The sequence below is a fragment of the Mus musculus genome, chromosome 11 (genome assembly GCF_000001635.26).
Source record: "Mus musculus strain C57BL/6J chromosome 11, GRCm38.p6 C57BL/6J".
Classification (NCBI taxonomy): Eukaryota; Metazoa; Chordata; class Mammalia; order Rodentia; family Muridae; genus Mus; species Mus musculus.
This window is the reverse complement of record NC_000077.6, coordinates 20,154,570-20,178,743: the sequence shown is the minus strand read 5'-3', so window position 1 is coordinate 20,178,743 and position 24,174 is coordinate 20,154,570. Positions and strand designations below refer to the sequence as shown.

Sequence of the window (24,174 nt, the reverse complement as noted above, 5' to 3'; positions counted from 1 at the left end):
TACAGGCAAGTAAAAGCACATGAGAAGTCTGACAGTGAAGACTGTTAAAGATGGTTTGGTTTGGTTTGGCTTTGGTACTGAAGATTGAACTTAGGGCCTCAAACATAATAGGCCCTTACTGCTGAGTTAAATTTTTAGCCTAAATGTCAACTCTTTACATTTTCACAGCTATCTGAGAAACAAGATAAAGCCAGCATTTGTAGATTTTGGCCTTGATGTTTTGTTTTTAGACAGGTTTTCAAGTTGTAGCCCAGGTTGACCTTGAACTCCTTATGTAGTCCAGGCTGGCCTCAGATGCTCTGCAGTCAATCTCCAGTCAATCTCCAAAGAGGTAGGATTAAAGGCCATAGGTATCATGTCTGGCCTGGGCTTGAAATTTTGAAAATATAACCCCAAAATAAACAAATATCTTTAAACAAAAGGACTCTATGCCAGTCATGGACTGTAGGGCAATCAGTGGTTCAGATCTACGCCTTTGGCAGGAGGAGCCCTAGACTAGCAAGAGGCACTCAAAGGTGCTGGTAGGGCCTAAGGGTGTCATCTGAGCGGTCAGGACAGCTCCTAGTTTAGTGCTGTGCCTTCCAGTGGAACAGGATGGTCAGCTCCTATCATATCTCAACCAACCTGACTCACCTCTGATGCAAGAATGATGATAATATAGCATATCCTGAAATGGGAGACAGGAATAGGAGACCAGAGAAGGAAGATGCTCTGTAGTCCCCTTCTAAATGCAGAGACCAGCATGAGCATGGCTGACACCTCACACAGTGCATAAGATACAAATGGAGGGCTGGCCAGATGACTCAGCGGGTAAGAGCACTGACTGCTCTTCCAAAGGTCCTGAGTTCAAATCCCAGCAACCACATGGTGGCTCACAACCATCCATAATGAAGTCTGATGCCCTCTTCTGGTGTGGCTGAAGATGGCTATAGTATATTTATTTATTTATTTTTACTTTGTATATTTTTTATTAGATATTTTATTTATTTATATTTCAAATGCTATTCGCTTTCCTAGTTTCCCCTCCAAAAACCCCTCCCCCTGCTCACCAACCCACCCACTCCTGCTTCCTGGCCCTGGCATTCCCCTATACTATATACAGGGGCATATAATCTTCACAGGACCAAGGGCCTCTCCTCACATTGATGACCGACTAGGCCATCCACTGCTACATATACAGCTAGAGCCATGAGTCCCATCAAGTGTTTTCTTTGATTGTCGATTTAGTCCCAGGGAGCTCTGGAGATACTGGTTAGCTCACATTGTTGTTCCTCCTATGGGGTTGCAGACCCCTTCAGTATCTTGGATACTTTCTCTAGCTCCTTCATTGGGGACTCTGTGTTCTATCCAATGGATGACTGTGAACATCCACTTCTGTATTTATTTATAATAATAAATAAATCTTTGGGTCTGAGTGAGCGGAGTTGACTGGAGCAAGCAGAGGTCCTAAATTCAATTCCCAACAACCACATGAAGGTGCACAACGATCTGTACAGCTAAGTGTACTCATATACATAAAATAAATAAATAAATCTTAAAAAAAAAGAGAGAGAGAGAGGTCCAAATGGAAAAGAGTCCTGTCTGAAACTAGCTGAGAACACTAGCAATGCAGAAGGAAATTGGGTCTAAAGGCAGAGGCCCTGGAACAGAACAGCATCACCATCTACTGCTAAAAAGAATTCACGTGGATCCCTTCGAAGGTGATCCATTTATTTAGATATTTTTCTTTTGAGTCATAATCTGCTCTTCATTGACTACAAAAATATTTAACTGCTCAAAGATAAAGATTCAAGGACATAATGGTCTTTGTTCCGAACCTTTCCTCCTCTCTGATTACCTGGGAACACAAAGATTTGGCTGTAGATTTAGAGCCAGGCATGGTGGTGCACAGGAAAGCAGAGGCACACAGACATCGGTGAGTTTGAGGTAGCCAGGCAGGGCTACAGAGTGAGACACTTTCAAAAAACAAAACAAAATGAATTTGACTTGGGCGCTAGCCAGTCCAAATGCAACAATCAGTAGTGAACTCCCAGTGAAGCCTGGGCAGTCAACAGAGAAAACTGCCCCTGTGGGGAAGAGGCCCGTGGTCAATACTCTCTACTCTCAAGATGGTAGAACTGGTTCCTGACTGCCTTACTTTTGCACACTTTAAAATATGGTGTAAAACAAACAAACAAACAAATAAATAAATTAAATTAAATATGGTGTATCTCCAGCCAAGCAGTGGTGGTAACACACTTGAGGGGCAGAGGCAGGCAGATCCCTGAGTTTGAGGCCAGCCTGGTCTACACAGTGAGTTCCAGGACAGCCAGGGTTATACAGAGAAACCCTGTCTGAAAAACAAACAAATGAACCAACAAACAAAAACCCAAACAAACAATAGGAATAACAACAACAACAAACCAAGCTGGGAAAAAAAGGAAGCTGTAACTCCAAAATGAGTGAAGAAGTTCCTTTTATATCAAAAGAAAAGGAGAAATGTAAGGAACAAAGAATAGGAGCAAGGCCCTTTGTCAGCATCTATGACATCAAACTTCCGGTTCTGGTTAGTCGGTGTTTATTTGCTCCAGGCAGGTTCTCAGTCTGTAGCCCAAGTTGGCCTTGAACTCATGATAATACTACCTTAGCCTCCTGCAGGATGGAATTAAAGGCATGTACCACCACCATACCTAGCCTTTTCTTTACAGAAAATTCAATGAATACAAATTTGATATTGTGAAGTTGACTGTTTATATTAGTACTAGTAAATAAAATCAAACATTTGCCTCTTTTAAAGTATATTGGATAAAAATGTAGTCTATACTATGCAACTAAATTCAAAGTTGACAAAGAGGGACTGGAGAGACCGCTCAGCAGTTAAGAGCGTTGACTTCTTGCTCTTCCAGAGGTCAAGTTTAATTCCCAGCAACCACATGATGACTGACAACCATCTGTAATGGGATCCAGTGCCCTCTTCTGGTGTGTCTGAAGAGAGCAACAGTGTACTCACATACATAAAATAAATAAATCTTTTTTTTTTTTAAAGTTGAAAAAGAATTGTTCTGTTTGAGATAAAATACAAGCTGTACAAATGACCAAGAGCATTTGCTGTCTGCTTTGGACAGTTCAGAAACCCTTCTGGCTCCATACAGGCTAAAACCAGATCAGAATGAACCCACAGAGACCTATCTATACATAAAGCAGCTTTTACATTACAAGATGGGAGAAAGAACATCTGGGGAAAGAAGTAGTTGGGATTGATGACTTGAAAAGCAGAAGAGGACAGAGGGAACTCAGCACTCTTCTTCACTGAACTCTTCAGAGCTCAGCAGCAGGACTTGGAAGCAGAACTGGTTGGATTGATGGAGCAAAGCTTTGAGAGACCCACAACCACAGCGCAGGAACCGAAGGCGCCTCTCTCCTGTTTTTGTTCTTCTAAGACCTGCAGTCGATGGGAGTACTCAGAGACCACAGCAGGACAGCTGGTGTGGGGGAAGGTTCAGCCACAGACAGCAGTTATGTTCCACGCGGAGTCAGTCTGGAGAAGATGCAGGTGGGGCATCATGATGGGCACTTGGGACACCTTGATGGCACTAGGGTCACAGGTCTGTTTGCTCCCAATAGTGAAGGGAGTGAGGGACTTTTCTTATGACTATAGTGGTTGACAAGACACAATCCACTAGCCGGGCATGGTGGCGCACGCCTTGAATCCCAGCACTCAGGAGTTAAAGGCAGGCGGATTTCTGAGTTCAAGGCCAGCCTGGTCTACACAGTGAGTTCCAGGACAGCCAGGGCTACACAGAGAAACCCTGTCTCGACACCTGACACCCTCCCCCCCCCCCAAAAAAAAAACCCACTATCCACATTGTATGCATGTACTGGCTGGTTTTGTGTCAACTTGACACAAGCTGGAGTTATCACAGAGAAAGGATCTTCAGTTGGGGAAATGCCTCCATGAGATCCAGCTGTAAGGCATTTTTTCAATAAGTGATCAAGTGGGAATGGCCCCTTGTGGGTGGTACCATATCTAGGCTGATAGTCTTGGGTTTTAGAAGAAAGCAAGCTGAGCAAGTCAGGGGAAGCAAGCCAGTAAGGAACATCCCACCATGGCCTCTGCATCAGCTCCTGCTTCCTGACCTGCTTGAGTTCCAGTCCTGGCTTCCTTTGGTGATGAACAGCAACATGGAAGTGTAAGCTGAATAAACCCTTTCCTCCCCAACTTGCTTCTTGGTCATGATGTTTATGCAGGAATAGAAACCCTGACTAAGACAATGCATTCCTTGATATGTTTTGTAAAACACCATATGATGCAGTGAGAGGGGGGTGCCTTAGCGGGTCCATAGTGCGGCACCCACCACCACCAAGGTATCAGCCACACGGAGGGCCTAGTATAAAATGAAGTTTATTTGGGGCATAGGAAGGGGGGTTGAGAAGGAAGGAGAGGCAGAGAAAAAGAGGGGACAGAGAAGGACAGTGAGACACACACGGGGGTCGGGGACAGAGAGAGAGAGAGAGAGAGAGAGAGAGAGAGAGAGAGAGAAGAGGCCATCCAGGAACACTTTGGGGAGTGGCCAGAGAAAAGTGTGTGTGTGTGTGTGTGTGTGTGTGTGTGTGTGTGTGTGTGTGTGTGAGAGAGAGAGAGAGAGAGAGAGAGAGAGAGAGAGAGAGAGATCAGAGAAAGCCTGAGAAAGGCCAAACAGTTCATACCTGGCTGTTGCTAGGTAACTATTGGGCAGAGCCTAGAAGAAAGGCTAACATGCTAACATTACTTATTTGTGGTTGACACCAAAAAACACAATATAAATAACTTGGGGAAGAAAACGCTTGTTTTGGCCCTGGTTTCAAAGGCTACTGGCAGCATGGAGTAAATTAATGGGGTGGGGGTGGGGCCAGGATGCAGAGGAGGAAACCTGCTCTCCAGTTCCTTTTATTGCCTTTCATTCCACCTAGACTGGTGCCACCAAGGCTCAGGGTCAGTCCTTCCAACGATGCCGAACCTCCTCCAATTTGTCCTTTGGTAAGTTCCACAGATACACCCAGAGACGTTTCCTTGGTCTCCTAGGTGATTCTAAATCTGGTCAAGTTAATAATAAAGATAAACCCTTGTGTGGGTTCCCAAGTCAGACAAAGGACTATAGAGCGCTGCCTATACCAGACAGCTCTCCGAACAGCCCTCAGAGAGCACCACAGGAGTGGGGTTGCTCCTACCCAAATCAGGCTTCGGCTTACTCGAGTCCATAGAGAAAAAGGCCACATTAAGGTAAGTCACCTTAGGCTTCTGTTTTCCCTTGCTAGAGAACTGGCTTCTCGGGCCTCACGTAACCGGCAGTCTGCTAATCTAGCTGATTGGCTTCTAAACTTCTAAGGCCTCTGCCTCCTCTACAGCACCTTTTCCCCCTGCAGCACCTTCTCCCTTGCCCTTTGTCCTTCCCTTTGCCTGTGACTCTGTTTCAATAAATGAGTTGTCTCCCCTCTGCACCCCGGCCCCCCATCTCCCCTGCACACAGTCTCTGGGGTCGATTATGACCGCCATACTCACACTTAAGACCCTGCACCCCAGCTCCTCACAGCAGCCGATCGGGTGGGAGACCAATACCCTTAAACTAAATGACTTGTTATTTTGACTCCTACAATAATCCCCATCACATTCGGCAACTGAGTTATCTCCCCAGGCCCTCGTTTCTTTTCTGCAGTGTTCCTTTCTTTCTTCCAGAAGTTAATAATCACATACCCCAGTGTTGGAATGAAAGATCCCAAACAATACTGTGTCTACATGGCTGCCTTGTTCTAGAATTACAAATACGATCTGAAAACAACGTTTGTTGTTATTTTGTCTTTTCATATCAAATTCTATGAATGGAAAGAGGTGTTCTGGACTGTCAGGGTTTTATTGATGTGAAGAGACAGCATGGCCGTAGCAAATCTTATAAAGAAAACAATTTAATTGGGACTGGCTTACAGTTCAGAGATTTAGTCCATTAGTCATGGCAAGAGGCATGGTGGTATGCAGTCAGACACAGTGCTGGAGAAAGAGCTGAGAGTTCTATAGCTTGATCTGAAGACAACAGGAGACTGTGCACCACACTGGGTGTAGCTTGAGCATATGAATCTTAAAGCATGTTCTCATAGTGACACACTTCTAATAATGTCACTCCCTATGAGTCTATGAGGGCCTTTTTCATTCAAACCACCACACACACACATACAAAAAGGAGTTAGAGACCCTACATAAGCCCTCTGGCAGTTATAGCTTCTGCCTTTGGGGTCTGGCCTGGACCTGATGCAGACCCCTGATCTCAGTAACCCAGCTAATCTCCAGGGTTTCCTAAGTCCTTCCACCTTGTGTTTTGAAACCTGACCTAGGGATGAGGTCTCTTTCATCAGAAACCACATGCCCACGGGAATTCTTCAGAGTGGCTGACAGGAGGATGGGTAGAAGCTGAAAGGAAGGCTTGCTGGGTGGCTGAGATGCTGGCTGGGTGGCGTGCTTTCAGTTGGCCTTCTAGAGTCATCCTGGACCACTAACACTGGCATCATGCCACTGAATCAGAATCTGTGTCCCTGCACAATACAGTTAGTTTCCTTGGGGAAACAGTAAGCATAGCAGACAATTATTCAAGGCCATTTTCCTCACCTTCTTCCAAGACATTGTCCTTGTTTCTGTATCAATGTTTTTGGCATGATAGCACAATCGTAAGGCTATTTTATTTATTTAAGTTTTAATTACATTTTTGTTTTCTTTTGTGTGAATATTCTGACTGCATGTATGTACATGCACCATGTGTGTGTTTAGGTTAGAAGAGGGTATAATTAGATCTCTAGGTGTGGAGTTGTCTATGGTATGAACCACCTTGTGGACACTGGGAACCTTGTGGTCTCCCGAAAGAGCAACAAGTGCTCTTAAGCACTGAGCCATCTCTCCAGCCGCCTCTTTAATAATAATAATAAATCTATTTTTATTTTGGAAATAGGGTTCTACTATGTAGCCCTGGGTGACCTGAAACTTGTTATATAGACCAGGCTAGCTTTGAACACACAGATATCTGACTGCCTCTGCCTCCCAAATGCTGAGATTAAAGGTATGCACCACCATACTTGGCAATTTTTTTTTCCTTTTTTTTCTTTTTTTTTTTGGTTTTTCAAGACAGGGTTTTTCTGTAGCCCTGGCTGTCCTGGAACTCACTCTGTCGACCAGGCTGGCCTCGAACTCAGAAATCCACCTGCCTCTGCCTCCCGAGTGCTGGGATTAAAGGCGTGCGCCACCACGCCCGGCTCCATACTTGGCAATTTTTAAAAGATTTATTTGTTTTATGCGTACAAATGTTTTGCTCCCATGTGCCTGTGCACCAAATGTACATCCTGGTGCCCATAGAGGCCAAGAGAAGGTGTCGGCTCCCCTGGAGCTGGAGTCAGGTAGCAGTGCGGTAGTTAAACCACTTTGGCTCCTGGCAGGGCAACTGCATGCTGCACCCTCCTAAAAGTTCTCTGGATTCATGAATGAAACACACACACACACACACACACACACCACCTAATTTTGATATGCCTTGATTAGCCCAATGGTTGAGCACTTCTAAGCCTCTCAGTGGCAAACACTCCCCTGTATTCCTGAATAACTTATTTTTTTAAAGATTTATTTATTATTTATATGTAAGTACACTGTAGCTGTCTTCAGACACTCCAGAAGAGGGCATCAGATTTCATTACGGATGGTTGTGAGCCACCATGTGGTTGCTGGGATTTGAACTCAGGACCTCTGGAAGAGCAGCCAGTGCTCTTAACTGCTGAGCCTTCTCTCCATCCTGAGATAACATCTTTTAAAATCTATATTTCATCTCTGCTACCCCAGACCCAGTTGGGGAAGTGGCCCCAAAGGCCAACTTTCCTGGATTCTTACATGTTGGTGGGCCTTTAAGTTTCATCTTTCTGCTTCCTTATCATGGCGATTCTTTCTTCTCTGCCTCACCCCCTCTCAGTCCCTTGCCTGCTCAATCTAAAAGTCCCACCCTGTCTCCTTGCCCAGCCATCGGCTGTACAGCAATTCTTTATTATCAATCGAAGGCTGCTAGAGGCAGAGACCCTCAGGTCTGGAAGCATGGCTTTTGGGAGCTGAAATAAGACAAAGCATTAAAGCCAATTCCCTACAGAGTAATGGTTGTGAGCTAACATGTGGGTGCTGGGAATACAATAGAATCCTCTATCAGGACAAATGTGTGTGTGCATGCATACGTGTATGTGTGCAAGACTGAGTGTGCAAGCCTCAAGTGTGCAGGTCTGTGAGAGTACAAGTGTGAAAGCGCATGAGTGTGCAGGCATGTGACTGAGCACTAAGAGGCCAGACATGCACATCTGGAATCCTCTAGTGTTCTCTCTTTACTCTGCTGCCTTGAGCCTGCCTGTTCCATGCTTTTTTCTCCTACACTATAATAAAACTGTCTTTGCCAGGCAGTGGTGGCACACGCCTTTAATCCCAGCACTTGGGAGGCAGAGGCAGGTAGATTTCTGAGTTCAAGGCTCGCCTGGTCTACAGAGTGAGTTCCAGGACAGCCAGGGCTATACAGAGAAACCCTGTCTCGAAAAACAAAACAAGAAAAAAAGCTGTCTTTAAGCTTTCTTTTGAGTCAGTTGTTAAATTATTTTATTAAAATTAATAATAAAAACTATGAGCCCTATTTTCCTCTGGTAACCTGGTTCATAATGTAGGGCTCCCCAGAGTTTCCAGTAACATCTCCTGTTGGTATTAGGACCTCTGAAACCCTTGAGGGACCTGCAGAACTGTTGCCAAGGCAACAGTGACCATATTCCCAGTATCCACTTGGCTCACCTCCTACCTTAATTCATCACCCATATATAAAGAAAGGGCCCTAGGCTGGTGAGATGGCTCAGTGGATAAGAGCACCAGACTGCTCTTCCAAAGGTCCTGAGTTCAAATCCCAGCAACCACATGGTGGCTCACAACCATCCATAATGAGATCTGACTCTCTCTACTAGAGTGTCTGAAGACAGCTACAGTGTACTTACATATAATAAATAAATAAATCTTATTAAAAAAAAAAAGAAAAGAAAAAAGAAAGGGCCCCAGATCTCTTTCTCTCTTTCCCCCTTCTCTTTCTGCCTCCACCTTGCCCCTCTCTCTCTTCCAATAAACCTCATGTGGAACTATTTGGCCTGGTGTTGTCCTTCTGAAGTCCTGTGATGTTCAAGATCACAACACCTCCACTTCCCAAGTACTGAGATTATAGGCCTTTAACACCAAAGCTGGCTGGATTAGGCCTTTAAAAAAATCTGTTGACAAGTTCAAAAATGTACACAATGCATCTTGATTATAACCACCTCCCATTCCCTCGGGGTCATCCAACATATTCCTTCCCAACTTTTAACGTTTTCTCTTTCAAGTCCAGTGCCCACATACACATTGGTGTGGGGTCACCCCTTGGAGTGTGAGCAACCTACAAATGGCCATCCCGACCCCTGCCGCTAGACAACGGAAAAGGAGAGGATTCTGACTTTAATCCATCCAGATTCTCGTAAATTCTACCGCATTCTTTCAAGTGCAGGAAGTGGCGAGTGAAATCGCAGAGTTGACATGAGGTCTGCAAATTGCAACATACAAGGAGAAAAAAAAAGAGAAGCGAGACACCATCCCTCGCAGAAGAGGCTCTTCACCAGCTAGTGAAAAACCAGAGCTGAGCTGGTCAGTGGTGTGAAGTCTTTATCCCAGCACTTGGGAGACAGCGGCAGGATCTCTGAGTTTCAGGCCAGCCTGGTCTATAGAGCGAGTACAGGACAGCCAGGGCTACACAGAGAAACCCTATCTTGGAAAACAACAACAACAACAAAAATACAAAAATTAATTTAAAAAAAAGAAGAAAGAAGCTGGAATGAAGAAAAAGTACAGTGTGGATTTACTAGGAATCCCATGTCTAATTTGTGGTTCACCTTTTCCTTTAGACTTAGCGAGCAGCTTCTACAGGGGCACAATAAGTATGTAAATCAGTAAACATCACTGACACACACAGCACTCCAGTATGAATTTTGTATTTTAAACAAGTTTTGGAGCCTGGTAGGGTGTCACATGCCAGTGTCTAGCACCCAGGAGGAGACATTCAGAGGCAGGAGGATTCCCACAAATTCAAGGCCACTGTAGTCTATGCAGTAGTATCTTTCTTCTTTGTTTTGTTTTGTTTTTGTTTGTGTTTTCAAGACAAGGTCTCACTATGTAGCCCTGGCTGTCCTAGAACTCACTGTGTAGACCAGACTGGCCTAGAACTCACAGAGATCCACCTGACTCAGCTTTCAGTGTGCTGGGATCAAAGGCATGTACCACTTTACCTGGCTGTGTGTGTAACAATTTCTAACTAAGTCACTCTGGGCTGCAAGGTGAGACCATGCCTCAAAAAAAGTATGTTTTGTTTTTTGATTAAGTTCAATTTATGGTCTGTCACATTCAAATCATAGGATTGGACTAGCAGTCAGCTGACAGAGTGCTTACCCTGCATGCATAAAGTCCTGACTTCCACTCCCAGCACTGCTTAAACCAAGCAAGGTAGTGCAGCCCTAGAATCCCAGCCTTCACAAAGGGGAGGCAGAGAAGTAAGAAGTCAAGGCCATCATCTGATATATAATGAGTTTAAAGCACTATGGGAGTCATGAGGCTGTCTTAAAACACTCCTGTATAAGGAAATTGGGTAGTGTGTTAGAAGCTGGTAGGGACATTCTGGAGAAAGAGAAAGGTTAGGAGGAGCAATACATGCAGAAAGTTGCAGTCTTAAGGGTAGGCTTTATTGAGTCCTAACTTGAGACTTGAAGCCAAGCACAGAGACACATACTGGTGTCTGTCTTTGCTGGAGGCAGGAGAATCACTTGAGCACAGGAGTTTAGGATCAGCTGAGGGAACCTAGCAAGCCCCCCATCTCAAAAATAAATAATAGGGCCCGAGAGATGGCTCAACGTTAGAGTGCTTGTTGCTCTTGCATTGAACCCAGGTTCAATTCCCAACAATAACATGGTGGCTCACAACCATCTGTAACTCCGGTTCCAAGGCATCTGATGATGTGTTTATAAAAAGATAAAGGGAAATAAGATATGTTCTATAGGTGTGGGGTGAGTTATAGGCCAAGGCATCCCTTCCCCCTGAGGGACCAGCCACACAATGGTATAGTATAGAATGGAGTTTATTCAGGGCATGGGGAGGGTAGTTAAGAGGGTAATAGAGGGAGAGAAAGGTGGAGAGAGTAGAGAAGTAGAGGCCAGGCATGACCACGTGGAGAGAAGGGGAAAGGGAGTGGGAAGAGAGACAAGAGTAAGAGGGTAAGAGAACAAGGAGGGGGCAAGCAGCCCCTTTTACAGTGGGTCAGGCCTACCTGACTGCTGCCAGGTAACTGTGGGGTAGAGTTTAGACAAAATGCTAACATTCTCCCATTTTGGTTTAATTAAAAAAGAAAAAAATTAAGCACTTGGGAGGCAGAGGCAAGCGGATTTCTGAGTTCAAGGCCAGCCTGGTCTACAAAGTGATTCTAGGACAGCCAGGGCTATACAGAGAAACCCTGTCTAGAGAAACCAAAAAAAAAAAAAAGAAAGAAAGAAAAAATTAGAAAGAGGTAAAGACGAAGCAGGAATAGGGTCGTCATGGTTACTGTCTGCTACGTTCTTCTAACTGCCATGAGCACCAGGCACATGAGGTGCACGTGTGTACATGCAGGCAAAACACTCACACACAAAATAGAAAAAAAATGAATCTAAAATTTTTTAAGAGTAAATAATTTTAAAAATTTTTAGAGAGAAAGAGACTGACAGAGTTTTTAAGTATGAATTATTTAGCCATACATGAAGGTGCTCATCTGTAAGGCCAGACCCTTGAGGTAGCAGGAGATTGAACAGTTCATGGTCTTTTCTGCCTACATACCAAGTTTGAGGCCAGCTGGGGCTACATGACAGCATCTTTAAAAAAAAAAAAAAAAAAAAAAGGCAAATGTATGGCAGAAAAGCATTCCAAGAAGAAGTAACGTGATACAGAGTCCCAAGAAAACAGGAACAGGTTCGCTTATTCCAGAAATCTAGGGAGGCCAGAGTGAATGGAGTAGAGAGCCAGGCCGGAAAGGAACAGGTTGGGGGAGGGGAAGAGGCGGCTGTAGAAAGGCTTCAGCTTCTTTCCTCTTTCTTTTTTTTTTTTTTTCGGTTTTTTGAGACAGGGTTTCTCTGTGTAGCCCTGTCTGTCCTGGAACTCACTCTGTAGACCAGGCTGGCCTTGAACTCAGAAATCTGCCTGCCTCTGCCTCCTGATTGCCGGGATTAAAGGCGTGCGCCACCACCGTCCGGCTTCAGCTTCTTTCTGCTTTCCCTCCTTACTTGAGGGTCTTGTTTAGGGAGAGAAAAGGAATTTATTTTACGTTTTTAGAATCTCTCTTGCTTCTTTACTGAAAGCAGACAGGGACAGCGCAGAAACGAAGCACAGGGAGGCTGTGAGGACAGATCACTGCCACACTCCGAGAGAGGAGCCAAGAAAACACTCAGCCAAAATGGAAGCTTTACTGGGTAATCAGTAGCTGGGGGAAGGAGAAGTTTAAGGACATGGTCAGTGGTAAGAGCTGGGAGGAGCCATGGGTACTTAGGTATGCTAATAGACACCACAGCTAGCCTTTAACCTGGTTTCCTTGGGACTTAAAAATAAAAATAGGAGCAAGATCTGGCAGCATAGCCTCTAAGCTATGTCAGGAAACTGAGGCACAAGAATTGTAAATTCAAAGTCTGTCTGAGGTACAGAGTGAGTTCAACAAGAGCCTAGATAATTTAGTCAGACCCTGTAGCTCCAAGTGGAGCAATGGCCTTAAACAATTAAAATAAGTAAATATTACCCAATATACTCAAAACTCCAAAACCATGTCTCCTGTCCCTTGGCCCATTTTCTTTTAATTATTTATTCATTTTTCATAAGTATTTGTTTTTATTTTATGCACATGAGTATATGAGTATTTTTGCCTGCATGTATGAACATGGCTGGCATCCACTAAAGCCAGAAGATCTCTTGGGACTTGAGTTTCAGATAGTTGTGAGCCACTAAGTATGCATGCTGGGACCAAGCCTAGATCCTCTGTAAGAGCAGCCAGAAAAAAAAAAAAAAATGCTGGGCAGTGGTGGCACAGACTTTTAGTCAAAGCATTTGGGAGGCAGAAGCAGGAGGATTTCTGAGTTCAAGGTCAGAGTGAGTTCCAGAATAGCTAGGACTACACGCAGAAACTCTGTCTTGGAAAAACCCAACCAACCAATCAACCAACCAACCAGACAAACAAACAAAGAGTAGCTGTAAGGGTCCATGATTCGCTGAAGAATGATACCCTAGACTCAAATTGTATGTAAACAGAAAGAGTGTTCTATTCTGCAAGAGTCCAGCATGCTGGGATCTCCCCATTACCAAGATAGACAACCAAAGGAGCTTAAAGGCTAGATTTAAAGCACACTAAAGATTCCGGGGTAGGCGACCTCTATCTTTCTTTATCTCTGAGAGCATTCCATTACCAGAGCAAGGAGTTGCTGGGTAGGTGGCCTTTATCTTAAGTCTTCTTTACAGACATTCCTTGGCCCTGGGGGCTAGAGTCTGTGGTAGGTCTGGAAACCTGCTGATCCATTGTCCTTGCTTCTGGCTAGGTGGCTGGCCACTTTCTAGTTTCTGACCAGCTTGACTGAAGCCTGGTTTTTTGTTTTTGTTTTTTAGCTGACTTGCCTGGACTTGCCCAGTTTTCTTTAGGCCTAGTCTTGTAGACTGGCAATTTGAAACCTGTCATGGAGTCAGCTTAGCCTTCTCATAGCAAACATTCTTAGCCATTATGGAGTTCAAGAACACTGGGAAAAGACCCCTACACTCAATTTAAAGATCATTAGCTAAATTTATTATAGCTACTAACAGGGCCACAGTCTCTAAACTGAATCAGAGACCAGTCACCCAGAGGTGGATAAAGGGAAGGGCTTTTTTTTAAAAAAAATATTTATTTATTTATATGTATATATACACTGTTGCTGTCTTCAGACACACCAGAAGAGGACATCAGATCCTATTACAGATAGCTATGAGCCACCATATGGTTGCTGGGAATTGAACTCAGGACCTCTGGAAAAGCAGTCAGTGTTCTTATCCTCTGAGCCATCTCTCCAGCTCTGAAGAGAAGAGCTTTTAAAGGCAAAAACCAAAAGAGCTGTTCTGCTCTGCCAAGATTAGATGGTCAAGGCAACCTCAAAATAGTCCTTGAATGTCTGCACAAGCGGGTTACAGAAGTCAGAATCAGCAGTTAGTCATTGCATAACAAGCAGATGCTCATAGCTGTACATTCTGGGGTGGGGAATCAAGGAGTCAGGGTTGCCAGAAACTTGAAGTCAGAGATAAAAGACTATTAGGTACTAAGATGGTTGCCTAGCACAAAATGAAGTTTCTTTCGCCATCACGCTAATCACCGAGCCATCTACAGTTCTCTTCTTTTTGTTTTTATTTTATTATTTCTGTTGGTATGTGTGTGGTGTGCATGTGACACAGTGTGGATGTGTGACTATCACAGAGGTCAGAGAACAGCTTTCAGGAATCTTGAGTTCCAAGGATCAAATATTTAGGCCACCAAACCTGGGTGGCAATCAATTTGCCCATTGAAGCATCTAAATGGGCCTTGAGAGTCATCATTCTTGAATACTCCAAAATTCCTGAATGGAATCTAAAGTGGCAAGACTAAATGACAAACAAGTGTTCAGTGGAGTGGGCATGGGCACGATGTTATTGTGTGCTATGTAAAGATTATCCTTGTGTTATTCAAATGCTGATTTCTCTGTCCCCTATATGTGTTTGCAGTCTTCATATGGCGCTGTAATGCTTATTCCAAGTATCTCCTTGTCTTAGTTAGGGTTTTACTGCTGTGAACAGACATCATGACCAAGGCAACTTTTTTTGTTTTGTGTTTTGTTTTGTTTTTTGAGTTTTTGTTTTTGGTTTTTGGTTTTTTGAGACAGTTTCTCTGTGTAGCCCTGGCTGTCCTGGAACTCACTCTGTTGACCAGGCTGACCTCAAACTCAGAAATCTGCCTGCCTCTGCCTCCCGAGTGCTAGGATTAAAGTTGTGCGCCACTTCTGCCCAGCAACCAAGGCAACTCTTATAAGGACAACATTAAATCTGGGCTGGCTTACAGGTTTAGAGGTTCAGTCTATTATCATCAAAGTGTGTACATGGCAGTATCCAGGCAGGCATGGTACAGGAGGAGCTGAGATTTCTACATCTCCATCTGAAGGCTGCTAGCAGACTACTGGCTTCCAGGAAGCTAAGATAATGGTCTAAAAGCTCACACCCACAGTGTCATACCCACTCCAAAAAGGCCACACCTACTCAAACAGGGCCACATCTTCTAATAGTGCCACTCCCTGGGCCACTCCTGTTTCATGTTTGTGTAAACATCATTCCACATTTTCTCTCCAACTTGTAAATAAAAGCTGATCATCCAATGGCTAGGCAGCGGAGAGAATAGGACAGAACTTCTGCTTCCCAGAGGAGAGGAGAGAGGGGGAAGAAAAGAAGGATTGGTTATGAGGAAACTGACAGAGAGATATCATGAAAAATACCTGAAGCCAAGAGAGGCAGACCAATGCTATAATGCAAGTATCTTAGGGATTTTAGCTGGGAGGTAGCTAGTCAGTTTAGAGGATTAGAATAGATCAATGACTACCGAGGCATTGTGTGGTAAAGCTTGATAAAATAAATCTAGTAGTCTCAGTCTTATTTGTTTGTAAGCTAGCCGGGGATAAAGAAAAATAGCCACTTATAAAAATGCGCTGGTGAGATGGCTCAGCAGTTAAGAGCACTGGCTACTTTTCTAAAGGTCCTGAGTTCAATTCCCAGCAACTAACATGGTGGCTCCCAACCATCTGTAATTGGATCTAATGCCCTCTTCTGGTGTGTCTGAAGACAGTGACGGTGTATTCATATATACATAAAATAAATAAATACATCTTTTTTAAAAATGCTATTACAGGTGGGCCAGACCAAGAAAACAGGTTTAGTAATGTCAATCTGATGAACCAACAGATACAAGATATTTATTCAAACTGTCCCTCCAACTTAAAACTTTCCCCTTCATACTTACTGGATTAGTTTTTTCTTTGTTCTTGAGGCTATGTTAGAAAGGCTAGAACAGTAGCTTAGCAGAGAATGCTTGCCTAGAATGTTCAAGGGCTGGATTTAAACTCTGGATCACAAGGGAAGGGAAGGAAGGGAAGGGAAGGGAAGGGAAGGGAAGGGAAGGGAAGGGAAGGGAAGGGAAGGGAAGGGAAGGGAAGGGAAGGAAAGGGAAAAGAAGATAAGAGAAGATGGGTAATTTATGAAAGAAGCCTACCTCCTTTGATTGCTCTGTTGCTGTTGTTGTTGCTGCTGCTGTTGCTGTTTGTTTGTTTGTTTGTTCATTTCTGAGACAAGATCTCACTGTGTAGCCCTGACTGGCCCAGAACTGTCCATGTTGACCAGGCTGGCCTTGAACTCAGAGATACTCCTGATTCTGCCCCCAAGTGCTGGGATTGAAGGAATGTGCCACTGTGGTAGTTTGAATAAAAATGACCCTATAGACTAGTAGGGACCAGTGCTATTAGGAGGTGTGGCCTTGTTGGAGTAGGTGTGGCCTTATAGAGAAAATATGTAAGTGGGGCTGGACTTTGAGGTTTCAGTTGCTCAGACAAGGCCCGGTGTCGCTCTCTTTCCCTGTTGCCTACTCATTCACATGTGGAACTCTCAGCTCCTTCTCCACTACTGTGTCTCCCTACATGCCACCATGCTTCCTGCCATGACCAGGATGAACTAAATCTCTGAACGTAAGCTACTACCCATAAAATGTTTTCCTTCAGAAGAGTTATCATGGTCATAGTGTCTCATCACAGCAATAGAAACCCTAAGACAGTTACCATTCCTAGATTGGTGTTTTGTTATTTATTTATTTATTTATTGCTTTTTCGAGACTGGGTTTCTCTGTGTAGCCCTGGCTGTCCTGGAACTCACTTTGTAGACCAGGCTGGCCTCGAACTCAGAAATCTGCCTGCCTCTGCCTCCCAAGTGCTGGGATTAAAGCCCGGCTGTTCTGTTTTTTAAAACAGGGTCTCATCCTATATCCCAGGGTAGCCTATAATTTACTATGCAGCATAGCTGGCAGTTTTCCTGTATTCTGGTATTACAAGTGTGTTAGGGTTTTATTGCTGTGAAAAGATACCATGGCCATGGCAACCCCACCCCACCCCCACCTCAGGCAACTTTTATAAAAGAAATCATTCAATTGGGGCTGGCTTACAGTTTCACAGGTTTAGTCCATTATCATCATGATGGGAAGCATGGGCACTGTGCTGGCAGACTTGGAGGAGCCTAGAGTTCTAGATCTTGATCCACAGGTAGTAAAACAAGACTATACTAGGTATAGCTTGAACAACCTGAAAGCCTGCTCACAGTGACACACTTCCTCCAACAAGACCACACCTCCTAATAGTGCCACTTCCTATGGACCAAGTGTTCAAGCACAGGAGTCTATGGGGCCGTTCCTATTCAAACAACCAAATAACTCCTACCCACAACTTTTTGTTCAGTTTGGTTTAGTTAGTGTGTGTGTGTGTGTGTGTGTGTGTGTGTGTGTGTGTGTGTGTGTGTGTGGTCAGCTCAGATGTTGTTCCTTAGGCACTATTTACCTTCTGTTTTGAAGCAAGGTTTCTCACTTGGCCTCACACTGACTTGTTTGGCATTCTGGCCACTGATTACCCAGAGATCAGCCTATCTCTACTTTCCATTTCCTCAGTGCTGGGATTAAAGATATATTTTTATATGATTCTGGGGATTGAACTCAGATTTAATCCTTTATTTTTTATCCCCTCTCTTCATCTCTGTTCTTTGTTTTAGCGGTGTCCATGCTAGACACATATTTTATCACTGTGTGCATTCACTGCCACTGCCTCCCTCCTCTCCTCTGCTCCCACCTCTGCAGTGCTGAGGTTACATACATGCACCGCCATACCTGGCCTTTTTTTTTTTTTTAAGACTTAAAAATGTATACGAGTACACTGTAACTACCTTTATACACACCAGAAGAGGGCATCAGGCCCCATTATATACATGGTTTTGAGCCACCATGTGGTTGCTGGGAATTGAACTCAGGACCTCTGGAAGAGCAGTCAGTGCTCTTAACCTCTGAGCCATCTATCCAGCCCCATACCTGGCCTTTCTAATGTTTAAGATGATCAACCTTGTGAGCCAGAGTCACGAACAACATAATGTACAAGGGACTGAGTCACAGCATTAGTGTCTGAATTAGGAAAGAATAAAATTTATTCCATTTTTCAAACTCACAGTCAAACTCCCAGGCTAATTTAGGAAATCAAGAAGCTGGATAATGATTGTGATTTATTTTCAATTGCAAAGCAGACCCCTTTTTAAAAAGTGATACTCATATCTGCCTACATAAAAGAAACTGTGGTTAAAAACCAAAAATGCTCCTTGCTTCAAGAAATATACTTTGTAGTCCAACAGCTAAGCTGGCTATCCATAGCATCTGAGCAAGTTCCCACCATGTATCTGGTACTTGGTCCAAACTCTGAAAGAGTAATTGTTGAAAAAGAATCTAGCCGGGCGTGGTGGCGCACACCTTTAATCCCAGCACTCAGGAGGCAGAGGCAGGTGGATTTCTGAATTTGAGGCCAGCCTGGTCTACAAAGTGAGTTCCAGGACAGCCAGGGCTACACAGAGAAACCCCCGTCTCAAAAAACAAACAAAGAAAAGAAAAGAAAAGAAAAGAAAAGAAAAGAACAGAACAGAACAGAACAGAAAAGAAAAGAAAAGAAAAGAAAAGAAAAGAAAAGAAAAGAAGACTCTAACTGGGTAAGCCTAGCTTCTCTTGAGCTTGATATCCTTCTGCCCCAACATGAAAAGTGCTGGGATATACTACACCATAACCAGTTTGGAATTAATTTTTAAACTTGAGGTTGTTAGACAATCAAGCCAATCTCGTCCATTCTTGGGCTTTCTGAACATTGGAACATCTCCCTACGTGACTCAGGAAATAAGACACAGAGCAAAACATGCGGAACCAATCCAGGCAAGCACTCTGCACTAAATTATGAAACAGTTGATGCTGGCTCCATCCAGATACCCAACGATGAGAAACTCTAGGTAGAAGGCTAGGGAGAGATCTGGCTATTGCAGTATGCATTTTTTGTTCTGAGCATGAGAGAAACTGAGTCTGAACATCACATAGAGATGGCTCAGAGAAAGAACCCTAGTTCTTTCTTAGGTACACACCTGTGATCTCACTGCTGGGAGGCAGAGACAATGAGACTCTTGTCTGCAAAATCAAGGAAATCCAAATAGGACAAGAGACATCATTAGCTTGAGGAATGTGTGAAAGCCTTCCCCACAGGAAGCTTGCTCTTTGCTTCTCTCTCACTTTGCAGTCAAACATGGAGATCCAAGCTGAAACTACAGGGTCAGCTCCAGTTTGAGCCATAGGGAAGGAGGGATCTTAAAAATGACCAGGAAAAGATGACAAAGAGAGAGTAGAGGGGAAGTGAGTGACTAATGGCATAATGCACTCAGTACAGTGTTCCCTAAGTGTAACAGGACAGAAGAAAGAAGGGCTGATTTCAAAATGAGCTGCTTCCTCTATTCCAAGAGGGAGGGCTGCCAAGGGATACATCTTGCTGGAGGGACACCAAATGGGCTAGGATATGCAGGGTGGGTCTGCAGTCTGTGCAGAAGTAAGGAGAGGAGGTGAAGCATGACCTCAGAGGCAGGGGCAAACCTTTTGAGATTTGCTTCTTTTGACACCAGCTTCCTTTTGCTGCCTGTTTTGGGAAACTACATATGTTGTATTCTGTCTATTACCACCAGGGACAAAGCTGCAAAAGGGCCCTACCTTGTCTACCAAAAATCCTTGCTTTTTCCATCCTGCAGCCTGCCTGGTCAGTTGAACCCAATGTAGATACCGGACTCATTCGTAATCCTCCTGCACCAGTGCCTCTACCTACTAGGATTAGAGGCGTTTACCACCATCTCTGGAGATGGAAAATCATCCTTGCAGTTGGGAGGAAGGTGTGGTGATAGAAGATGAGAAAGGCAACTGGGAGAAGTTGGGAGCAGAAGGCAGAGAGGGTAGTGATGCTGAGAAATGAAAGGGACAGAGAGAGTCCAAGTCAGGGCAGAGCTGGACTTGATGCTTCAGGCCTATAGTCCAGCTTCCAGGAGACTGAGGTAGGAAAATCAAACACTCAAGACTACCAAGGGCTACAGAGACAGTGCAAGGCTAATCTATGAAACTTAATAAAAGCCTGTCTCAGAAGAGTGAGCAAAGGATATAGGCCAAAGGCAGAACAGTGCCTTAGCCTGTGCAAGGGCTGTTCAGTCCGAAGCACATAGACAGACAGTTAGACTGAGCCCATGGCCCACATGGAAATAGGAGCTCCAGAGTGTGAATCTCCAGAAACCACAAAATAATGAGCCAAGACAAAGTTCTCTGATCAAGGCTCAATCCTGAATTGTAGGGTCTTGAATTTAAAGGGGGGAGACTCACCCCCCACTTTGCCAGGGTCTCTCATAGGTTTGTCAGGGTCTCCTCAGGAAAGCAAGCTCAGCTGCTCAGCAGGTAGCTTCTTGCAGGAAGCTGCAGATGTGGCACACAATAGACTTTACCTAAGTCTGCCTCTCAAGGCTGGGGGGAAAGGCCACAATTCCTTCCTTTGTATAATCCCAGCACTCCAGAGGCAGAGGCAGGTGGAGTTCTGAGTTCAAGGCCAGCCTGGTCTACAGAGTGAGTTCCAGGATAGCCAGAGCTACACAGAGAAACCCTGTCTCAAAAAACCAAAAAAAAAAAAAAAAAAAAAAAATTTAGCTGGACTGGGACATAAGATTTACTTATACCCCATGGTCCTGCCTGGGAATTATGGTGGCTGATGGCTGTGCCTAGCTTGGGTCTGACTGTCTATACTCCTGCTGACCTGTCCCAGAGAACACATGCAGCTTGTTTGTGTTTATTTGCACAAACATGGCCTTCTAGTGTTTATTATGAACAAACACGGCCTTTTGGCATATGCTTCTGTCTTAGGTTGATAAGAGCCATAGATCAGGTGCCTGTCTTTGCCTGCCGACCCTCATAGCACACCTTTTTCCCATTCAGACCAAAGCCACAATATGCACTCAATGCATCTCTTCATAGCGATGAATAACAAAAACCATATCTGAGCTTTGCTGAAGGTGAGCCTGTATGGAAGTAACCGAACCACTTGAAATACAAAATCAAAGGTTAAAAGCAATAGGATTAAGGTTGTCTGTGGGGATGTCCCAGGCTCTCAATTCTGCTGCAAATGAACAATGATCAGACCCAGGGTCTGGCCTCCCGGTGTGGGGGGAGGTGGCTTTGAGAATCAACAGAAAAAAACTGTTACTTCTCAGTAAATAGTGGTAACAGACAGGTAAGCTGGCTGATAAAGATTTTTAGCTATCTTCATAATTGGAATCTCCAATATTGGATTGATTTCTGGACCAGTCCATGATTGTGTCAGAATAACTGGTCACATTAAAGGAAAGAGAAGACTCATTATAACTCCTCCTCTTGATTAATTTTTCTAAGTCAGTTTCCACAGTCTTTATGTTCCCTGTCCCACAAGGTCTAAAAGCCTGAATCAAGGAAGCTTGTGTAATCTAGGACATAGACAAGCAAAGGTGGGTCAAGAACATATACCCAATACAACTTTCCTGTCACCTATGTCAGGGCACTCAGCAAGCTCACAGGTCACCACTATCCTTCTGTGACAATATGTTACACCAGTCACTCTGGCAGCTAGCATGCTGTCTTAGTCAGGGTTTCTATTCCTGCACAAACATCATGACCAAGAAGCAAGTTGGGGAGGAAAGGGTTTATTCAGCTTACACTTCCATACTGCTGTTCATCACCAAGGAAGTCAGGACTGGAACTCAAGCAGGTCAGGAAGCAGGAGCTGATGCAGAGGCCATGGAGGGATGTTCCTTACGGGCTTGCTTCCCCTGGCTTGCTCAGCCTGCTCTCTTATAGAACCCAAGACTACCAGCCCAGAGATGGTCCCACCCACAAGGGGCCTTTCTTCCTTGATCACTAATTGAGAAAATGCCTTACAGTTGTATCTCATGGAGGCATTTCCTCAACTGAACCTTTCTCTGTGATAACTCCAGCCTGTGTCAAGTTGGCACAAAACCAGCCAGTACACATGCTCCTGCAGTATTCTGCGGAAAAAACACAAACATACCCTCTTTCCCATATTAAATACCTAATCAGGATCATGCCGTATGCCAATAAGTGGGTCCTTTCATCCCACCTAGGCAGGAGTATAGACACTCAGTTCCTTGACACCCAAATTTTTAAAATTTTAACAATAAAAAGCTTTATTTAAATAATATGCTTTAATATATAATTCCTCTTTGTTGTTGTTGTTGTTGTTGTTTGAGACAGGGTTTCTCTGTGTAGCCTTGGCTGTCCTGGAACTCATTCTGTAGACCAGGCTGGCCTTCAAGTCAGAAGTCTGCCTACCTCTGCCTCCCAAGTGCTGGGATTAAAGGCATGTGCCACCACACCCAGCTTTCATTTTTGTTTTTTATGCAAATATTGTTTTAAAGTTCCACAATACCTTGTCCTTGAGAAATATAAAATAATCCCAGGAACATGGGTAACATGGACAAAACATCTCAATGCTTGACTGTAATATCCAGTTCCATTATCTGTTTTAATCTGATTTGGAACAACAAGCATAAAAAAATTAATGCAGGTAATGACTAATTATATTTTTAGTTAAAATGGAACTTCTCTTGTTAAAGCAGTTGCAACCAGAAAGCTGAAAAGGTGTCAATAGTCACATGTACATATTTTATTTTTCTAAGATCAGAAATATGAGTATCCATTTGCAATAATTGATTAAGTGTAAATCCTCGAGAATGAACACCATTATCTAGAACAGGTAGAAATTGAGGACACTGAGAATAAGTCGTTACAATTTGACATGCACATTGTCTAAAAATACCAAACTATTATCTCAAACCATTACTATTTTGAGGATGTAAAGAATGAGATTATATGGCCAATTATTCTTGTGTAAGGCCTATAATCTGCCTGGGATACAAATTTGCCTTGGCCTTAAGGGGTCTTGTCCAGGCAGTCCAGGATTAGTTCTTAAATGTCTAAGGGCAGTCCTTTAAAGGAACAGTATTTTCTCTTAACTTAGGCTGTATATGCATAAACAATTACAAAATTTGAGAATTAGCAATATCTAAAAAAGGAATATTTTGGCTATCAGTATAGAAATTAAAGCTTGATTTTTTTTAACATTTCAAAACACTGGCTACAGCATGCAATTCAATTATCTATGCTGAAGCAGGAGAAAATTCAAAAGAATAAACATGTGATCCAATCACATATACTTCTTTCCCATAGAAGGGATGTTTATAAATACAGTAGATGTATTTTTTATGGGATGCATACATAAATTTACAGGAAGCACAAAAGCATGTGTTGAAGCAAATTTTAACAACTTATATTTTGGATAATGAGTATCAATTTTGCCTAAAAGGTTTACTATGCCATAAGCCAAATATCAATATTCTGCAATAACCAATTTAATTGCTGTTTGAAACCAGGTTTTTAAGACATTTTTTTCTAAAATACCTTCATGATTCTATCCTACAATTTTTTATTAACATCACAACAACTTCCTAACTGGATGTTAAAACTTTACTTGGAGATGAAGAAAGATGAATCCACATTAATTCTCCCTTTACCAAAGAATTGGTGTGGGTGCACTGAGTAATAATAACTAAAATAAGCAGCCAACATTTGACTACCATTGATTACAATTGATAACAATTGATTACAGAAGCGTATTCTACTTTCTGCAAAGCTATTTGTCTCTCACCAGTTAATTTTCATCTCCCTTGATAACATCCAACAATCCATTCTCTTTAAAATCAATATCAAAACCATCACTTTCATGTTACAAAGTTTGGCTGCCAATTCTTATATATGAATGCATGACAGTGCAACTTTTTTTTTTTTTCCAAGACAGGGTTTCTCTGTGTAGTCCTGGTCCTGGCTGTCCTGGAACTCACTCTGTAGACCAAGCTGGACTCGAATTTAGAAATCCGCCTGCTGTCTCGAAAAATCAAAAAAAAAAAAAAAAAAAGAAAAG

At 43.5% G+C, this 24,174-nt stretch overlaps 1 long non-coding RNA gene across 1 annotated transcript in view; it reads left to right on the top strand.

The window, feature by feature from the left end:
- The window catches only part of Gm12031, a 47,446-nt gene that overhangs the window by 14,099 nt on the left and 9,173 nt on the right, over positions 1-24,174 (top strand). The window contains exon 3 of the long non-coding RNA XR_872276.2: positions 4,930-4,996. This is a non-coding gene — a long non-coding RNA (predicted gene 12031). The remainder of the gene's footprint in view (positions 1-4,929; positions 4,997-24,174) is intronic.